Source organism: Diceros bicornis, chromosome 12 (genome assembly GCF_020826845.1).
Source record: "Diceros bicornis minor isolate mBicDic1 chromosome 12, mDicBic1.mat.cur, whole genome shotgun sequence".
In the NCBI taxonomy this organism is placed as follows: Eukaryota; Metazoa; Chordata; class Mammalia; order Perissodactyla; family Rhinocerotidae; genus Diceros; species Diceros bicornis.
Window position 1 is genome coordinate 44,056,249 of NC_080751.1, and position 18,677 is coordinate 44,074,925.

Below are 18,677 nucleotides of genomic sequence, written 5' to 3' on the forward strand. Positions count from 1 at the left end.
CAAAGTCAATGCTTGCTCTTCTCCAAAGTCAGTGCTTGTTCTCCTCCAAAGTCAATGGCCATTTGACCTGGTTTCCTGCTCTGATTCCTGCTCTTCTTCTCAATCTTTAACTGTAGGAGTGCTCTGGACTCAGTCCTCACATTCCATATTCTCTTCTTTCTACTCTCACTCTTTATTTGATTCCACCCAGTACTGTGAATTTTTAACAACTATATATATGCCAATATGTTCACATTTTTATCTCAGGCCACAGCCCTGAGTTCCAGACTCATACACTCAACTGAGAAGTCAACATCCCTACTTGCATATCTCCTAGGCATCTCAAACTTCATACGTTCAAAATAAAACTTTTCATTTTTATCCCCTGGTCTCCCTGTCTTAGTAAATGGCAACTACATTCACCCAACTGCTGAACAGAAAAATCCATTTACATTTGTTTATTTTGTTTTTCATATATCTCACTTTTGATCCATCAGTTAATTCTGTTGTTTCTACCATCCAAATAGAACCTAACTTGGACCACTCTTCTCCCACTGCTAATATCCTAGTGAAAGCCACCAGCAACTCTCTCCCCAGTGGTCTCCCTGCTTCCATCATGCCCCTAGGGCAATTCTCCACAGTGGACTCAGAGTGATCCTCTTTAAACATGACACTCGTCTACTCAAAACCTTCCAGGAGCTTCCGGCACTCTTAAAATAAATTATAGCACCCTCTCATGATCTTCATCTCATTTCCTATCTCCCTATCACTTGTTCATTTAGCTCCAGCCTCATTGGCTCCTGCTGCTTCCTCAAATGCAGATAAGCCAAGTTTCTTCTGACCTCAGGGAATTAGCATTTTCTATGACCGCTGCCAGGACTGATCTCGCCCCAGAAATAAACTTCTCCCTTACTTTATTCGGGTCTCTAAGTGAATGTTACCTGCTGAGGTAGGCTTTCTCTGACCCTCTTACCTAAACCCCTTTGTCACTCGCTAGCCCCATAACTTACTTGACTTTTTTCTAGGGCTTATTACTGTCTAACTTACTACCACATAACTTAGATTATATCTTTGTTTATTTTTAGTCTTCCTCAGCTGAATGCAAGCTTCATGAGGGTAAGACTTTATTTCTCTATCCCTAAATGAATGAGTTGACCTCAGCAGGCATCAAGAATTTAGCCTCTTTGCAACTGAAGTCAGGGAAAGGAGTTTGGACAACAGTGCGTGGTGGCCTGGGGAACTGAGACAACCCTCTGCTTTAGGCCTCAAGTTCAGAGCTTTTATAGGGTCTCCTTTAAGGAAGACAAGTGAAAATAGGTTGCTGTAAACTGGGTGATATGAGGAATCCATAAACAGGAAAAAATCATAATTTCTGAAAAAGAACCTAACACTTGCATGAAATATCAAAATGTTCCACAACTAACCTCAAAATTCTTTAATTGACTTGTAAATAACGCTTTTTAATTTCTCATTACTCATTTATTTCCATGCCTTGACACAAAATAAAAGCTCCTAGAGATAAAACAAGCCTGGGAATATGTTAAGGTTGTTAACTATATTTTGAATAGAAAATTGCTTAGAGGAGGGAAATTCCCCCAAATCCCTTACAAATTCTGAAGCATCGTAGAAATATTTTTTGGGGAAACAGAACTGAAAATAGGAGAATCTACAGCTTATGTAATGATCTAAAGGAAGCCCTAGGTTTATTTTGTTTTTCTCTGAGTCAGTCATTCTAAGACAACGGTTCTCCAAGTGTGATCTGGGAGCCCCTGAACATCTCAGAAACTTTTTCCGGGAGTCCATAAGGTCAATGCTATTTTCATAACAATTTGAAGATGTGATTTGCCTTTTTCATTTTCCTTTCTTCACACGTGTACACTGGAGTTTTCCAGAGGCTACATGGTGTGTGATATTGCAACAGATTAAATGGAAAAGCAGATATGAAAATCCAGCTGTCCTCTCTTAAGCCAGACATTAGAAATATTTGCAAATATGGAAAACAAGATCATTCTTCTCGCTAAATATTTTTCTTTTGGAAAATGTAGTTATTTTCATAAAAATATATTATTTGTGTTAACAGTTAATGGGTACATGTTATTGTTACTTTTATTGAATTAGTAACTAAGTATTTAATAAATTCTTAGTTTTAGCTTCTAATACAGTAAATGTCTATAGATATAACCCACAACAGCAAAGGCTCTTTTGGATCCTCACTAATTTTTAAGAGTACAATAGGGTCCACAAAGTTTGAGAACTGCTGATCTAAGACACTAAACTACTGACAAATAGATTCCTAAATAAATAGTTTATAAATTAAATTTAAGACAATGAAGACATAGATATATTTTAACCTGGATCACTTTACTTAAATATGTTTCTCGGGACTCCAAGATAATTATGATATATTTTTTTTGCATCCATCATGTCTTTCTCTTTCTGCAAAGGTTTTTAGTGTTGACTCAGACAATTGTTTCAGCTTATTTGCACATGCAATTAACTAAAGCTTTGCAAACATGAATCCAAATGGAACCCCATGGAAAGTTTTAGGTCTAGTGCTGTGGCCATGAGCACAGGCTTCCCAAACCAAACTGCCTAAATCTCCGCAACCCTTCTTTGCTTCAGTTTATTTAACTCTGAAGTATGGATGACATTAGTACCTAAATCAAAGGGCTGTGAGGCTGATTAAATACCTTCATAGTTATAAAGTACACAGAATAGTGCTAAGCACATTTCATAAATGTTAACTACTATTATGGTTAGTATAGGAATGTTAGCTACCATTATAATCATCACTGAGAATAATACCAATGTATTATCAGAAACCATGAAGGAAAAAGGAAAACTGACATTAAAACTTGAGGAAGTATTGGGATTTCAAAGTAATTAGAAATTGAAAGATAAATTTAATCTTACCCCGGAGACAGTATCCTTTTCTGAGAAACCATATATGTTTTCATGCAACAGTAAATTTCTCCTGCTGGTACTCTATCCAGTAACCATGTGATAAGGTTACATTATGCAGATGAAATGTATGCTCCAAAGAAGAAAACAGAGACTGCATATTATGAAGATCAGCAGTTATAGAAAAGATAATCTGTTAGTCCTAAATATATCATCTCCTGATAACACTGCCTCTCAAGCCAGGGCGCCATATTTAAAATCATATGGCTAAAAGACAATTGTCCCAATAAAGTATAATGAGAATCAATGAAAACCAACTTTGTAGGAAAACAGTGTATTGAGAAAGCCAGTCTCATCATTTGCACTACAGAAAAGACAGCAGTGGGAATAATCTTAAATGGAATATCCTGGATCACGTAAATTACTTTTTTATTAGTACTATGTCTATAACTTGTAAAAGTTACATTTTTGGCATGTTTTCAATCCTAAATTGATATATGTCTACATCTATATTGAATATCAATTCATATTAGAATTAGGATCACTAAATAGAGTTTTCAGAGTGTGGAATTTGGTTCAATGTAAGAAGAAAATACAAAAGAGCAGAGTTGGCTGCCCACCTTTTCTGAGGTAATGAGTTCTCCGCCATTGGATGTATAAAAGGAAAAGTCTATATCTTTCTAACAGAAAAAAATCATAGATCCATCTAATTATACTCTTTACGCATTGCATTAATACTCTAGTAAACAAACCCATTACCCCTCAATTGTCTGTAATAGAAATAAACTGCTCTAGGTGGCAACCTAGTTCATATTCTGGACAACTCTCATTCGTTTATTCAACAAACATTTATATATCAGACATTCCTCTAGGAACTTGAAATATTACAATGAACAAAACATATAAAATCTCTGCCGTCACATGAAATATTATTTTGAGGCAAGGCAGATTAATAAATAATAAGTAAGTAAAATATATATGTGTCAGAAGGTGTTATGTGCTATGAAGAAAAATAAAGCAAGGAAGTGGGATAAGGAATGTTGGAATGGAGGTGAAGGGATGTTAGTTGGTTAAATAGTGAGGAAGGATGTTCCCAGAAGAAATAGAAGAAGTGGGAGTGAAGATTTTAGGAAGATTTATATTTGGCCATGATTGAAACGAAATTTGCTATCTGGAACCACAGCAAATAAATTTAATTTATTTATAATTAGGTATTTATTATGTTTAAGTCTTTAATATTCTAGGCTAAATATCTTCAGTTCTTTCATCACTTACTGTGTGCTATGATTTTTAGATCCTCTGTGTCTTGGTTCTCTTCCTTGGACACTTAGCCAGGAGCACTATTCTCAAAAACGCAGAGTAGAATGGGAAAATTACCCAGTACTCCCATTCTGCATTCTGTCTTCTGGCAGAAGCAGTCTTTCCTTTGGGATGCCTTCCTGACTCCCAAATCTGAGTTACGTGTCTCCTCTATGCATTATCTTAGCCATATTATGCTATATTATAGCTCACCTTAAACTTGGCAGCCTCCAGGCTGCCTTCTAAGCCAGAAGATCAACAACAGATAATGTGTATATTCTATTCCATCATTGTGCTTGACTCATAGTAGGTCTTCAGAAATATTTGTTGAGCTGGATGAATTAACATCCTTCACAAATCTAGTCATCTACAATTTTAGTCTTCACTGGTTGGACACGTAAACTCCAGGAGGCCATAAGTTTTACTGCATTTACTGCTATACCCATAGCACCTAGAAGAGGCGTGGTACATAGTAGACACTCAAAAATCATTTGTTGGAGAACTATCCACCTTTGAAACAGCCAAGAGGGGTGTGGGGTAACAACAGTTAGGTTTGGGTAATTGGCAGATAATTCTAACAACTCCACCTTATATTAATACAGTGCTCTATGTTGTACCAAGTCCTTTTTTGTGTATGTTCTCATGCAATCTCACCAACTCCGCAGGGTAGGTGAGATGAAATGCTTCATTTCCATTATAAAAGAAGCAATTTTCTGAGGCTCACAGAGGTTAAAGATTATTTTGAGTGGTAGATGTTGTCAGGCTTGAATCCAGATCTTCCAAATCAAGGTCTTATGGTTTTTTACTCCTCAACAGGCGAGTATAAGTTTTCTGCAGGGTTGCCATGTAAAATGGACACTTCTTTATCAGATACAAGTCAGAAGGTCACTGTTGACAGCACTTGGCTTTCCATACAACTTTGATTCCTCTGCTTTCATGCCCGTGTTTCATGCCGTCGTTTAGATATAGGTCAAATTTGTTCACAGTGAATCTCAGTCCATTCTTTTCCCAAGCCGGAAGAGTGCTCTATCCTATGTTCTTGATGCTCTGCACTTTTCATCTGTTAGATGATGTATCATAGCTGGATAAATATCTTTTAAAATTTCTTAGTTTTTAAAGATTTGCCAGCATGATATAGAAACATGTATGTAAAAGTTTTGAGTAAAAAATGACTCTTGCCCTATCTTGCCAAAGGTATCTGATATTTTCACTATTTGTAATTTCTAAAACCCTGTTTCAAGTCGTTGCAATTGCAGTAATCATTTCAGATTTCCTGTCAACCTTACTGCCTTGGGGTGTATGAATAGGGTATTTCCAGACAGATGCCTGAGGTCAGTAACTTCTTATTTTAATGAAGGGTGTGCTTCCTCTATATGACTGGTGGAGAAACATTACTTTTAGGTAGCAGAAGCAATTCAGTGTGCTTAGCTTGCAATTTATTACTATCTCAGTATGCAGGGTGATGGAGGAAGTAGGGCGTCCCTCTTTCACAGGAGCTGAAATTGTGCTAGAGCCATAAGAGTTTGGACATTGATGGATAAGGTAATTTATTCCAACAGAAATATGGTGTCAGAGAATTAAGTAAGATATTTTCTGTGTGGTTAAGACTTGTCAGATAAGACTTTCAAGGTAGAAAAGAAGTGAATGAGACTAATGTGGGAATGCAGTGGTCAAGCAGGCAAAAAATGGACTTTAGAGTAAAAAATCCTTGGTCCAAGTTCCAGCTTAAGAGTTTATTACTTGAGTGAACATGGGTTTTTCTCTCACCTGTAAAATAAGAGTTATCAATACTTATATTAGAGAGTGGTTCTAAAGATTAAATAGCATAATATGTACAGAGTCTCCATGCACCACAGAACATTAGCAGTGGCAAGAATTTCTGTCTGAGAAACGAAACCTTCTGTGTAAATTTTCCAGCAGCCCAGTTCAGTGTAAAATCAGCAGTTTCACAGGTGATAAGAAGCAAGTTGAGACATAAAATTTTAAAAGTTGGATGGTAGAAATCATAGTAATAGCAAAACCACTTACCTGTTTCTAATCTACACCATGAGATTTAAGGGAAGAAGAAATAATGGTTCACGTTAGGCTTAAATGACAATGGACAGGAATCTTTATTTACAAATTGAAAATTGATTATTGGTTTTTGCAATTAAAGAAGTGTTTCTTATTGTTGATTGAAAATACTTCTTTAATAATAAAAAAATGAATGAAATTTCAATTTATTTATTTTTATTCTTAATTGTGAAAAAAAATCATGCATTAATGAGAGTAAGTAAAGTAGAAAGAGAAAATTACTCAAATGCCACCACCAGAAATCGGTAAATATAAGTAACATTTGAAAAGATAGGCTTTCAGAATTTTTTATGCATATATCTATATATATAAGCATCTATTCATATAAAATTGTTCTTTTTACAAGTATAGCATCCAACTATATATGATGTTTTGTAATCTGCTTTTAACACAATATTTGTTCATGTCAATATAAATCTATATTCTATATTGATCTATAGATCATTCTGTTTATGTCAACATGGATCTATAATTCCATTTTTGTGTGTGTGTGTGTAAGGAGGATTAGCCTTGAGCTAACATCCATTGCCAATCCTCCTCATTTTGCTGAGGAAGATTGGCCCTGGGCTAACATCTGTGCCATCTTCCTCCACTTTATATAGAATGCCACCACAGCATGGCTTGACAAGCCATGTGTCGATCCATGCCTGGGATCCGAACCTGTGAACCCTGGACAGCAGAAGCGGAGCTCACAAACTTAACCGTTACGCCACCAGGCCAGCCTCTATAATTCCATTTTTAATGGCTGCCCATGGTTTTCATAATGTGTTAGACAGCCTATTATTAGGTTTAGATTGTTACAGCCAACATTCAGATGTAACATGTTACATTTAGATTGTTAGATTGTTACATTTAGATTGTTTGCAATAATGTTTTCCTTTTATAAACAATGCTGTGTTGAATTTCTGTGCATTTATATTTGTGCATACTTTTCAATTATTTTCTTAGGTTAAGTGTCTTGAAGTAGAATTATTCTGACTAGGGGTATGCACGTTAAAAATTTTATAAAGTTTGCCAGATTGATCTCTAGAAAAACTGTTTAGATTTAAACATAGAAAATGTTTGTCTCTATAAAGTATGGAGCTATAATTGAATTAACACTGCTTAAAATTTTTAATTATATGTTGTCTTCCAAAGGAGGGAAAGTACATAAAACTGTGGATTAAATCAAATAAGAGAAAATAGGGAAAGAGTGTGCATAGGTAGGATTTAGTGAAAGTATTAAAATACTGTTCAAATCAACTTCATGGTAACCAAATAGTTGATGAGAGTGTAGGAGAGGAAAAATAATTTTCCCTCTAATTTTCCCAGGTCTCAGTTCCTGACTGAGACCCTCCTGTAATAAAAGACAGATTAACAGGAGAAAAACAAACAGAAGTTTAATAACATGTATACCTCCTGTATACAGGGGAGATACGGAGGAAAACTGAGTAACTCCCTGAAATGGCCCAAGCCATCACCTTAAATACTATCTCCAGCTAAAGACAAAAGAAAGATATTGGGAGGTTGGGGAAGTCCAGTTATGGGAGGTTACCAGGAAAAGAGCAGTAAACAAGGGTGAGGTTGTTATGCAGATTTAGGTCATTGCCTTCTTCATTGATAAGAGTTTCTGGAGATTTAGTCATCCTTCTCTTCCCGATACAGAGAGGAAGTCATCAAGTTGATTCCGACTCCTAGTGACCCTGTGTACAACACAGCAGAACCCTGCCTGGTCTTTTGGCCCCATCCTCTCACCTTCCAGCGCTATATCAGACAATGCTCTGCTGCTATTCATAGGGTTTTCAAGGCCAATTTTTTTGGAAGTGGGTGGCCAAGTCCTTTTCCCTAGTCTATCTTAGTCTGGAAGCTCCACCTAAACCTGTTCACCATGGGTGACCCTGCTGGTATCTGAAATAGCTTTCAAATGGCACAGCTTTCAGCATCACAGCAACATGCAGCTGCCACAGAGAGGGAGATACCCTTACAAACGGAGATTTCTCTTATAAATGTAAATGTCTCTTAACAACAGGATAACTTCTACTCCATTTCCAGAGCTTCTCCTATGTCTGCTGTTTCTTAAAAATAATCAGCCTAAAATAATTCTTATGCCAAAAAGACATATTTTGAGGTGGCAAATTCTGCTCCCCTTCAAGAGAAAGTTCTTCTTTTAAGAATTCCAATTAGTAAATTATGAAGTAATGATAGATAACATATTACCAATTTGAAATCTCCAATGAAATAAATGATCTAGGCAATAATCATCAGTGGCTGCTGAAAACACTAGTTGGAGACCTTTATAACAGATGAATCAAGCTGATGATACCTGAACACACTGATAAGTTTAATAACACAAAAAGAGGGAATCAGATATTATTTTATTCTTGATATGACAAAATGGAAGATATATACACAACACTCCCTGTGACACAGTCAGGCCAGATAAGCATCTAAGTTTATAGAAAAGATAGGGGACAGAAATCCATTAAGATACCACAGCAATGCCATCAGCAAATTCCAGAATGTGTGAAACTTGACAGAACAAAAGACTCAATTTCTTAAGACATTAAATTCCAAGAAAAAAAGAGAGGAGAAATTTATAAAGAGGGTCTTAAAGACATTTCAAACATATATAATGTTTTAATGTTATTTGAATCATTATTCTTACATACCTACTATAAACATATTATTAATGAAAGAATCAGAGAAATTTCTACACTGGATGACTATTGTTAATATTTTAAGCATGATAATATTGTTGCTGTTATGAAAAACAAAGAATCTTCTTTTAGAAATATATGTTGAAGTAATGTTACCACACAAAAATGGGGTTCTCCTACTCGATGCACATAAACAAGCCAATTAATTACGGCATCAGCTTTTAGGGGAGAAATCAGCTTTATTCTGTGAGATTGATCTGCAGAGAGACAGGGGTTGTGTGCCCTCAGATCTGTCTCCCCGATTCAGGATTTGGGGAGAAACTTAAGAGATTGGGGAAAACAGTTTGGCAAGTGGAAAACCTGGCAGGACAGGTTTTGATTGGTGGGCTTCAAGCATTTATGGTAAGGTTCTAAACATTTATGATGAGATTCTAACCTTTTACAGTAAGGTGACGAAGGAATTTTAATATTAGATCTTTCTGAGTGAAGAACCCGTCGCTTCTGATAAGAGTCCAACTTTTAAGTTCTAGTTATGTCCTGGTCTTTTGGTTCCATGGGGAGGAGAATCTTGGGTTCTGGGGTCATTTCAGGTCAAGATTTCTTCTTCTGTGCATACTCTGGCTACGTCACTTTGCAAATTTTCTGGAAGGCAATGTCTTAACCACTCTGTTGATAAGAGATGGGGTCTGTTCAAACTGGCTCTAAATGGGCCTGTGGTTGCAGTAATTACTGATGAAATAATGTGATATCCAGAAGTAGCTTTAAAATAATCAAACTTGAAAGGTGGAAGGTAGATCTAGATACCACAAAATTGGCTATTTGTTGTCAATTGTTGAAGCTGAAGATGGGTATGTGGAGACTCATTCTATTTCTCCCTCTACTTTTACAGATGTTTGAAATTTACTATGATTAAAACTGAAGAAACTATTTAAACATAGATTATTACATGCAAAAGATTTCTGCACACCGGGAATACACAAACTACAGAAAAGAAATTTAATTAAGAGGAAATTAAAATAAAAATAGAAAATTGTGATAATCTAAAAATTCTTTCTGTTTCAGCGCAGCTTACTTAAACTTGATGAGCAATGCGAAGAACCGTGTGGAAAGACATGAAAAATCTTCATAATCAAAATAATTGAGTGATTGTTGATTTTAAAAATAACTGTTTAGATGGATAGGAAAGAGCAAATTTCTGTAAGAAGCAATAATACTAGGGCCGGCCCCGTGACTTAGCGGTTAAGTGCACGTGCTCTGCTACTGGCAGCCTGGATTCGGATCCCGGGTGCGCACCGACGCACCCCTTGCCCGGCCATGCTGAGGCCGCATCCCACATACAGCAACTAGAAGGATGTGCAACTATGACATACAACTATCTACTGGGGCTTTGGGGAGAAAAAGGTGAAAAAAAAGGAGGAGGATTGGCAATACGAGTTAGCTCAGGGCTGGTCTTCCTCAGCAAAAAAAAAAGAGGAGGATCGGCATGGATGTTAGCTCAGGGTTATCTCCCTCACAAAAAAAAAAAAAAGGAAGCAATAATACTAAATAGTAAAATAAAAATACATAAACATCATTTATTTTTAAATAAGTAAATGCCACTAAAGTTAGTGTTATCTCAGAGTTATCTTTCCCGAGAAAATGAAAGACTATGTTTTGAACAAGATAAAGAAAATTCCCAATCATGGAGGAGGATGCTAATAATTCCATAACACCTCTCTTATAAGGTACAATTAGACCAAATGGTGGAAAGTGAGCTTTGAAACCAAGAGTAAGCATTAAGACTATGTATCATGAAATCTCAATGTTTTAAGGGACAAAGAGACAGAAAACAATTCCACACTCCCCTTTTAGAGATAGTCAACCTGAAACCCAGGAAGCTGAAGCAATTTGCTTAGAGTTATACCCACAGTTATTAGTAACTAAATTTATTTTTGCACTGTCATGTGGTCATATATGAGAAAGTCTTTATTCTAATTTTGTTATCAAAAATTACTTTGTGAAGATTACAAAAGTGATAGCATAAAAATTTAATAACGTGAATGTAGTAGATAAAGATGGTGAACCTACTAGTGAATTCAAAAGTGTCAAGAAAGCCACCATTGTTTTCTTTGGGAAAAAGCAGAAAGTAATCAGGATTTAATTAAAGTGGACCGCATTCTGAAGGGAGTAACAAGGACAGAAGTTATTTATGTGAACGTCAAATGAAAAGAGACATTATATGCCCTTTAATTAAGGAAGAAATTGCCTCTAAAAGGAACAGAAGGTAGCAAATCATTATTCTGTAGAAGAAACAAAAAGAGACAAAGACAGCAGCTACCAATGTTTTTAATTGAGAGGAGAAAGATAATTTAAAGAAGTAAATGAAACGGTTTAGGCTCTGTCCTCCCTCCATCCATACTTAGTAGCACCATCACCCGCTCATCAGAAGCAACTCTAATCATCACAGTGCAGACCTCTGTTTAGGAGGGCAGTGCTACTGTGTGATCTATAGAGTGATGCTCTAGAGGGCAAATCCTTTCACTTGGAATCATTCCTTTAGTGATGAGATTGGGTTGCATCCATCCCCTACCACACTCTCGGCTCTGCGCAGAAGGAGACATTTTCAGGATGAGCAGCTGGGATTAACAGTGGAGTCTTTGGACAGGCAAAAATTAAAGCTGAATAAGCCGCTTGCGGATCAAATACATACTCTACAGGGCATCATAAACACGGGGTTCTAACCATTTTAGCCTCCAGCCAGCCTTGGGAACTTAACTCCACTCCTTTCAGAGGACTTAACTAACTGCTCCCCTGGTGTTCACCAGGTGGGATTTCACTCTCAAATGAATCCACCTTTTAAAACACTTATCCAGCTTCTTTCTTTCTCTGCGTGTTTTGTTTTTAGATCACCAGTTCGTATAAAACATATGATTAACTAATCTCAATATCTAGAAACTACTATATTTATTTTTTCTTGGGCCATTTATAAATGAGTTAATGATGTCAAGTAATCATAAACAGTGTTTTCAGGTACATTATACACGTGAATGAAGAAGTTAAGCATCATCCATTGGAAATATAGACACCAAGTCAAAATTTCCAGCATCTGTCCTCCTTGGGTTGGGGTGCGGTGGGGAGGAGGGAACAGTCAACCAACCAACATGAACTATTAGGTATTCTTATATGCACAGCCTGGTCCTGAGTACCGTCAAATGCAAGAAGGTACAGAATCACAATTTCTTTCATTACGAACACTTTGTACTTATTGCACCAACGATTAGTACAATAGTATTGAAAGAAGTAGGAAAGTTATTAGTATTTTCACTTCGCAAGGGAAGCAAGGCTCAGAGCAGTTGTGAGTTTACCAGCACGTAGTTAGTAGCAGAACTGGAACTACACGTTCTTTCCACTCTTCAGGTAAGTGGCAGGTAGCTGACCATTCAATTGGATATAAAATCTACTAGGAGGACCCTTAACATCGTTTTCCAACGGCAGGCTCCTTTCCTGCAGAGGCTTCCTGAAGAGCAAATCAACTCAGACAATTTTCAATCCTTTTTAGTTATCGAAAGAGCCTCATTATTGTAATTGACTCATTCCTATTCATTGTTAAATTTCAATCTCATAATCAATTCAAATTTCTCCTCCAATTCCTGCCTTTGCCACAGTAAACTATATTCGTAAGTCTTAGAGAGTTACAAACTTGGAGAGGTTTTCAATTCCTTTGGATCCGATTTCCCCCTTTTATGACAAATACGCTGTAGTAACCTCTTCATTATTCTGAAGTAAAATTAATTGATAAATTAATCAATTCCAAGAATAATTTTTTCGAATTCTATATAATGGTCTAACTATAATATAAAAGTGGAATAAATGCCAATATTTTATACTAAACTAACACGTTATTCAGTTTATGAAACTCAAGTATGACCACTCTAGAAGATACGATGGAGCAGTCAGATGCTTGTCCCATTATGTAGAATCACCCCAAGGACAACAGCTACAAATGCTGGTTAACAAGCAACATTGCCATCAGTGAAATGATTTTCCAAAATGGTGAACAGCTCTTGTTAAATTCCAAATAAAACAAAGTACATTCTTTATCAATATACACAGTAGTTGCATTCCTGGAAAAAATCATTTTAAGTTAAAATGTGCAAAAGATACTTGGTTCTTATATAAAAAATGGAGTAAATGTCTGGCCACAGACAATAGGTTTTTCACCTACATGAGTGCCCTGCACAAGATTTGAAAGTTATATGGAATGAAGGACAAGTATTCACTCTGTGGGACTGTCTCACACATTGCAAGATGTGTTCATCCCTGGCCCCTGCCCAATAAACGTCATAGCAATTTCCATATTATTGTGGCAACAATGAAACACCCCTCATGAATTTCCAAATTGACCCAAAAGAGCAGTACTGCCCCAGTTAAGAACCACTGCTCTAGAGACTTGGAGAGGAAGGGGTTATTGTCCACCCTGTGCCCACACTCCTTCCTCTACACTCCTGTAGTGTTTGGGCAGGGAGGGAGGGCAGGGAATACCTCTTGTGGCAAGGTTGAAAGTCCTTCATGTAGGTCCCTGCTGCTGACCCATTTCATTGGTTATATGCTCAGTAGGGTTGGGTCAAGTGGTCAACTGTCTCCACTGGAGAGGGACCTTTTACTTAGCATCTCCTCCAGGCATTGAGGATCTTCTGTGTGATTGTACTATTACTTTAGGTTAACCCCCAACTGGTGGCTTCACACAAAATCCATCTCATGTACTGTAGTGGAGTCCTTGGCAGGTCCACAGCCCCAGTCTCCTCTCCCCACTACAGCCCCACTTCTGCGACCACCCCATCCCATATCTCCCCCGTGGTCTTTCCCCTACTCCAGGAGTACATGATATAGAATTAAATGGGAAATCAAATGCCAGTCTCTTCTTCTTACCATCTTTAAAGCAATTCTTTTGGGAGCCTCCTTTCTTTACTTCAAAGAGGAACCAGCTGAGTACTCTCCTCCCACAACTCCTAACAGAGTGGGTAGCATGCTGGGTGTGGTGGCTGATTTGTTTATATACCACAATGCAGAAATTTTCACTTCAAATAAACAAGTAGGAATCTTTTAAAGTGACGAAATGCATTGCTTCCATTCCAGAACTGAGCCAGTGCTTTTCGCTCACTTCGCCTATCAATATTTCTTCTTATCCATAAGTACAAGAGAGTAATTTAGAAGAGCATGTCTGGAAGCTATCTTGATCTTAAGAAAAGACCAAAACACCAAGCCCTACAGTTCTTCACGGGCCTGCCTACACTATAGCCCCTGCTAATAGCCTCTCTCCCTCACTTTCTGTGCTTTAAACCCTCTGACCTCCTTCTAGTTCCTTTTCTGCTCCATCTCACCCCAGGGCCCTTACACCTGAAGCTTCTTCTGTTCAGGACTAAACTGAGCTCACGCTCCTCTTCTCTTAGCCAGTTCCTAGTACTCTTTTAGAGCTTTACAGGCTCTCCTAAAAAACGTCAGCTCCCTCTGTTAGAAAATTATGTAATTTGGTTAATATCTCTTTTCTTCCCAAGATGAAAGCTCCATTCATTCATGTGTTCACTGATGATTCCCTTATGTCTAATTCAGTGCCTTGCTTACTAGTCACTCAAAAATACTCAATAAATGACTGAATGAATGATTTTTATCTGTGATTATATAGCTATCAGGTAACTACCAAAATTCAAGTCCATTTCCACAAAATTCAAGCTCATATCTTCTCTGATCATGAGACACTGCCTCTCACAGAGAAAGGAAAGAAGTTTCCAAACTTTTCAGGAAATTCATTAGGCATTTTTCTAATATTAGTATTTATAGGTAAATAAAATGGTATTTTATTTATTTAAATAAATTTATTTAAACTTATTTAATTTTAATCAATCATTAAATATGTTACATTTATTTAAATAAAATAAATAACATTTTACCTTAAAACAAGAGGCTAAACATCTAAAAATCTAACATATGCTTTCCATTTTAAAAACATATCCTATAGTGTCAAGTAGTACTGGTGTAAACACTAGATTTCTCATAATGATGAACGTACAGTTTGTTAGTTTGTGTCAGATTAAGGGTATATCACAAGAGAAGTCAGAAATACACGTGAAAAACCAAATCAATTAATTTTATCTTTGGATATGTTATCTAACAAATAAGACTGCTTTTAGCAAAACAATGTTCTTCTGAAAATATATATATATATATACACACACACACATATATATGTATATATATGATCAAAAGACAAAAAGATTTGATTAAATGTTTGATTATGTTCACATTTCCTTCACTGATTCTGTACATTTCTAAAATACTATTAAAAGCAGCTATAGTTAGGGGAAGCAAGAGGCTCTTTATAAAGTCCATGCTTCACCAAACTTGGCTCCATTTGGCTTTCCCATACAGTAAATATAAATGTCTGGAGATTTACTAGTGGAGTGGTTGGCGGGGTGGGTGTTGGGGGAAAGAATCTTTTCACTTGCTCCCTAGTTACAATGCAGCTCGATGTTGTAGAAAGAAGACCACATCTTCTCAGCTTTCTATAACCAATGTAAAAGGCAGCCACTCATCAGGGGGCCAGGCAGTGGGAGCAGTAAACCTAAGGTACAAAGAGTAAGGGGGTGCATTGTCTGTAGAGAATTTAAGCACAGTAATGAAACCAACTAAGGGTCATCTCCTCTTTATTATCACAATGTGCCTTCTCAGTGATGAAATACTCTCCCTGCCTGCTGGAGCAGACTACACCCTCCCCCCCCACACACACACAGACACATACTGTACTATGCCACGGTTAAGGGAGACTTTTTTCCTAGAATACCAACAGCCTTATATAAATCGTATGTGTTCTAATTGAAACCATCCAGAATGATTCCTCTGAAAATAAATGCTCAGTACTTCTTTTAAATACTGGGCTGAGGTGGAGGCGAGGAGGGTAATGGGACTTGGCCAAGAAGCGAGCCAGAAAAACAAAACAAAACTGTATTCTTCCCTTTCTTCTCCAGTCAATGTTTAGAGTCCTCTTACTCAGGCCTTCTGTGAGATGACTGTAACCATCTCCTCACCGGTCTCTTTATCTCTGACCATGCCCACTTTAACACATCTCACACAGTCCTGAAGATGCATCTTCCTAAGGTGCATATCTGGCTCCAGTGCTCACATGTTTAAGAATCTTCAGTCTAATTCTAGCTGTGAGACTATATTCCTAGAGGTCTTGGACTGTGTCTAATTCATATTTTAATCACCACAAGACTTAGTTCACGGCTCTGAATGGAGTAGTCAGTCACTATTTGTTGCCTGAATATTTAAAAATTTAGCCAGTAAATCTACTGCAAAATTTTCTTTAAATGATTGCCCTATAATGAGGTGTGCTCCATTAATTTACATAATTATTTAAAATTTGAAATATTTATTCAAATATTTTAAATATTTGGCATATCTATTGATCATCTATATGAGTTAGGTAAGCACTTTGCTGTGTCGAATAATTTTCCATCCAAAATCTACTGTTTCTTGAGCAATTTCCACATTCAGAGGGGTTTTTTTGGCAAAAGAAACAGGAAAACAAAAAACTCCCACCTCTCTTAAGATTCATAAGATACATAATTTAGGTATCTTTTATTTTTTTCTTTTTTGTGAGGAAGATTAGCCCTGAGCTAACATCCAATGCCAATCCTCCTCTTTTTGCTGAGGAAGACAGGCCCTGGGCTAACATCTGTGCCCGTCTTCCTCTACTTTACATGGGACGCCGCCACAAGTGGTGTGTCGGTGCATGCCCGGGATCCGAACCTGCGAACCCCAGGCTGTCTGGCAAAGCAGAGCGCGTGCACTTAACCGCTACGCCACTGGGCCAGCCCCTAGATATCTTTTTGAGGTCTCAAACCTATCATTGTTCATTTCAAAAGAGAGCAGTGCATGTGTCACAGTCTGCTTTAGCCTATGAGCTTCTGAGTAGACTTGAAACCAAGTATATAAGACCTGGCAAATAAAAGATCATTCATGTTAAATAAAATTAGAAAAATAAGAGGTCGGCCATTATTTCCATGAGTTATTTGCAAATTTGCAAAAGGTGATTTTCCAATAATTAGATATTTGGCCACAGCTAGGAATCACATATGCGAGTGAGTGTGTGAGTTTGTATAAGAGGGTGTGTGTGTGCTATATGTATTGTGTAGTCTCAGGTAAGAATGTAGGAAGAAGGAAAAAGAGGTGTGACAAACTCATGGAGGGAAGCACTGGAACCATCGTTAAGTTACACATGTGTGATTTCCCTCTCTCCTCGCCAGTGCCATTGACTTTGTGGCAAGAGATTCACCCCTGAGACCTGGATTTTGCAGTTTAAACTTTGCAGTTTAAAAACTGTTTAAAGTTTGCCATCCAGTTGCATTAATAAGATGCTATTCTTTAAATAAGACCAGAGGGGCGCTCAGAATTCTTGCTTCAACTCTGCCTTAGAAGGAACACCAGCATTTTATGTGCAACCTCTGGGAGCTATCTGTCTTTTTGGAACAACTCTTGGATTTATATCCTATGAATATGCTCCTGAATGCAGAGATGCAAAAGCCGTGTGGCCATGCCTCTGCAGCCAGCGCACATGAAGCTTGGTGGCTTTGAGGTGGAAACTCCTAAAGGAACCTCAACTCAGGGCAGAAACGAATTATCAAACAAACAAAACACTGCGCTCTATCATTTCATCTGTTTGGAAGTCTCAAAAAAGGGGTGACATTGTCAATGAGAAACCCTAACTTCATTCAGGTCTCTGCAAAATTGACCACCTAAACTAGTACTTGCTCCCGGAACACTCTATCTTATTTTCCTAGCTTCACTTCTTTCATAGCAGTATCTCCATCTCAGTCCCTGTAATGTGTTAATTTGTTTGTTTTGCTTACTGCCTGTTGTTTTCAAATAGAGTATAAGTCCCAGGAGGGTGGGAACTTTTCCTGATGTTTTGCTGTTGTAGCTCCAGGGTCTGGGACAGTGCCTGGCTCAAAGTAGGTCCTCGTAAATCTTTGTTGAATGAATACATGAAGAAATGAATGAACAAGGGAATTAATATGACTATTCTCAACTGTGTTTTGTTTGTCTCTGCTCTGCTCAGCTTTTTGCCTTTAATAAGAGTTGTTTGAAGGCTGACTTGGAACATGTCAGGAAGTTCACAGTTTCCTTGATTCTTGAAAAATAATAAATGAGAATACAAGCATAATACCCATAGAATCTATGCCTAAAGGGCCCCTCTTCACAGGAAATAAGAGTCTCTGACATGCTTACAAACAGGGCCAAACAAGAGCTTATAAGTAATCCCTGAGATAACAAAGGGTCAGTTTACAGGCACAAGCCTGAGGCTCAGTCAGATTGCCATCTCTGTGTGGTCTGGTTTCCTGCAATGTCACAGACAATCTGTCTGTCATCACAGAGCAGGTGGCCAGGCAGGACTGTGGGTGTGGATATGGTGACGATGTCAGTTGCTAACCAGGGCCTGCACTGTAGCTACAAGGAGATGATTGCTATTAAGTTGCAATTTGCACTGGACAGGAGCCTATAACCAAAATCCATCTTCTGTCCACATAGGCCATCCCCCCACAGGGGACATTCTATTAACTCAATTACCACACACCAAAAACTGCTGTAGACACTGGGAATGGAGTGTTCAACAAGGCAGACAGAGGCCCTGCAGCTGTGGACTTGACTTTCTCGATCATATCTTCCAATCTGCTTGTACATCTTTGTCATGTCACTTACAATATCCACTTGTAGCTCTTGGAGACTCAAAACTGCCCTCAAACATTTGTCAGT